This window comes from Sinocyclocheilus grahami, unplaced genomic scaffold (genome assembly GCF_001515645.1).
Source record: "Sinocyclocheilus grahami isolate Dianchi unplaced genomic scaffold, SAMN03320097.WGS_v1.1 scaffold744.1, whole genome shotgun sequence".
Lineage (NCBI taxonomy): Eukaryota > Metazoa > Chordata > Actinopteri > Cypriniformes > Cyprinidae > Sinocyclocheilus > Sinocyclocheilus grahami.
Genome location: NW_015505923.1, coordinates 1,130 through 4,083, shown reverse-complemented (window position 1 = coordinate 4,083; position 2,954 = coordinate 1,130). Strand labels below are relative to the sequence as shown.

The following is a 2,954-nucleotide window of genomic DNA, read 5'->3' as shown; positions in this document are numbered from 1 at the left end:
CTCTGGGACGTCCTGAAGACTTCTTCACTGCAGTCGAACCTCTCTCCTTGAAGTTCTTGATGATCTGGTACATGATTCTTTCAGGTGCAATATTCTTTGTAGCAATTTCCTTGCATGTGAGGCCATTTTGATGCAAAGCGATGATGGCTGCACGCGTTTCTTTGGAGGTAACCAATTGCTAACAAGAACACAATTATTGGAAGCACTTCTTCCCTCCTTTTATGGCAATCAGTCTGCTCTTACAATCGAATTAGTATGATAGTGATTAACCCGACTAGTACTCATTCACACATTCACATGTGCTGCTGATATAATTAGTCAATTAATGTTAGCTGGTCATTTTGTGTCAGGATCAAACAGTGATTTTTTTTTTTTTTTTTTGAAAAGTTTTTTTTTTTTTTTTTTTTTTTTTTTTGTGCGTTTCCCCCCGCCATAATGGAGGAACAAGTACTGTTCATCACAGTGGTTCAAGCAAGCCCAGACCCTATCGTCTTCGCGAGTGCGATTGTGCCCTCGCCAGCTCCCTCGATGGGGAAACCCTCATGTTCCATCATCCCATGGAGCACCCAGACACCACCGACCTCAACTGGAAGGATACAGCTCGCTCCAGCAGCCCCAGAGCTCGCTCCAGAGTCGGCTCCAGCAGCCCCAGAGCTCGCTCCAGAGTCGGCTCCTCCAGAGCACCCTCCAGTGCCAGCACCACGTAAGCGCTACCCTGATCCCCCGTTCAGCCCAGGGAGGGCTCCTGTTTCCCCCGTTCAGCCCAGGGAGGGCTCCTGTTTCCCCCGTTCAGCCCAGGGAGGGCTCCTGTTTCCCCCGTTCAGCCCAGGGAGGGCTCCTGTTTCCCCCGTTCAGCCCAGGGAGGGCTCCTGTTTCCCCCGTTCAGCCCAGGGAGGGCTCGGGCCCCAGACCCCGAGTACAGCCCCGTAAATTTCCCCAAGTATTTTTTTTGGGGGGGGTAGTAGGGCTCCAGCCGTGGGGGCTGGGGCTGCGGCCTCGGAGGCTGCTCCGCCATGGCGCCCCGAACGGCTCCAGAGCGCCCACCTCCCCATCCCCATTGGATGTTATATGGCGTGAGGACACGCCTTCCGGAGGGGGGCGTTATGTCAGACTCTGGCTGCGTCCGAAATCGCATACTGCTTAGTAGGTACTACGCTTCAAGGCCCTGGAAGTGAGTCCTGCCTTTGTGCCAGATGTTGTTGCATGCTGTGCGGTGCTCCACAACCTCTGTCTTCAGAACGGGGACATTGTTGATCCAGAGGTTGTAGAGGATCCTGCCGATGACCCACCTGAACCCCAAAACACAGAAGCCAGCGCAGGAGAGGATGTGCGGGACAATCTGGCTGCAGCTGCGTCAGCACCAGACAACTGTGTGCCTGCTCTTCATGAGCATGATTACCTGTAAGACAATTTAACAGGTTAAGACTCTGCAAATTGTTATTGTTCTCAGTTTGACATTGTTTAAGCTTGTCTATGTTAGCTGGTTAATATATAAATAGTTAGTTGTGTGTGTGTGGGCACCGCCCACAGGGTGTTGTGATGCAAAAAGTGCAGTAGCAGCAGTTATAGAGAGGTGGAAGTGCATAGTATCTGTGTGCATCCCTCTTGCTTACTGCCACTGGCAGCCCTTGTAAAGAAAAAACAATTTTTCAGGGTTTCTGCAGGATTTATAAAGGTAAATTTAAGAACATTTTAAAGAAAGTTTAATGAATGATTTGAAGGGAATACAACTCTTCAATATTTTCTCTAAATGTAAATTTATAGGGAGTATACATAGCAACACTTAAACGGTTGCAACACTCCAAAAAAAAAAAGATTTGTACTTATCTCCTTTAAAACTATTTCTTTGTCAAATTAAAGTATGAATAACGCTCCCAAACACTACAATAAGGAAATAACTTTTACTGTACTATCTGACCACACTGTAAAAAGTGATGTTCTTAGCATTTTTTTTGTCGTTTTCCAGTGCAAATGTCTACTTATTAAGACTTACAATTGTGGACATGAAAACCCTGTTTTTATAGAAGTTTTCATCTGCCAGTGCACAGCCTCTCCATCACCAAGACTCCTGTCGGGCCTCCTCGCGGCTGCACATGGTAACTGGGGATATTGCATCCCCAGGCTAATCGACAGGGGATCTCGGAGCTGCAGTGGTCCCCAGAGGTGGCAGCCACCAACCACTGTCACACTGCCTAAGGCTGTGTGTGTGAATTTGTATAACAATTCTTTGTCTACTAAATACTGAGCAAAGGGTCTGAATACTTAGGACCATGTGATATTTCAGTTTTTCTTTTTTAATAAATCTGCAAAAATGTCAACAATTCTGTGTTTTTCTGTCAATATGGGGTGCTGTGTGTACATTAATGAGGAAAAAAAATGAACTTAAATTATTTTAGCAAATGGCTGCAATATAACAAAGAGTGAAAAATTTAAGGGGGTCTGAATACTTTCCGTACCCACTGTATATATATATACACCAGTACACAGCTTCTCCATCACCAGGGCTTCTGTCGGGCCTCCTCGCGGCTGCACATGGTAACTGGGGATATTGCAGCCCCAGGCTAATCGACAGGGGATCTCGGAGCTGCAGTGGTCCCCAGAGGTGGCAGCCACCAGCCACTGTCACACTGCCTAAGGCTGTGTGTGTGAATCTGTATAACAATTCTTTGAAATTCTAAATACCCATCACAAATGTTACTTTTGGGTTATATTTATTTGAGCATAATTTTACAAATTACATTATTTCTCGGGTAATAAAGTGAAGCCCTATAAATGTGATTAGTAGATGATATTACTACACGTTAACCTCAAGAACCTTGAAAACTGTGAAGTTACCTGTCTGAAGATGCTGAAGTTCATTTTCCTGGCACCATTATAAAAATGTTTTAGGAAATTTCCATTTGGTGTTGCTTTAAACTCTATTATACTACTTGATGCAAAATGATTTTGCCTTA

General features: G+C 45.6%; 1 long non-coding RNA gene across 1 annotated transcript in view; it reads right to left on the bottom strand.

The window, feature by feature from the left end:
• Nucleotides 1-1,162: 1,162 nt before the first annotated feature.
• Nucleotides 1,163-2,954, bottom strand: part of LOC107560804 (uncharacterized) — a 2,915-nt gene continuing 1,123 nt past the window's right edge. Inside the window, exon 3 of the long non-coding RNA XR_001605768.1 lies at nt 1,163-1,399. This is a non-coding gene — a long non-coding RNA (uncharacterized lncRNA). The remainder of the gene's footprint in view (nt 1,400-2,954) is intronic.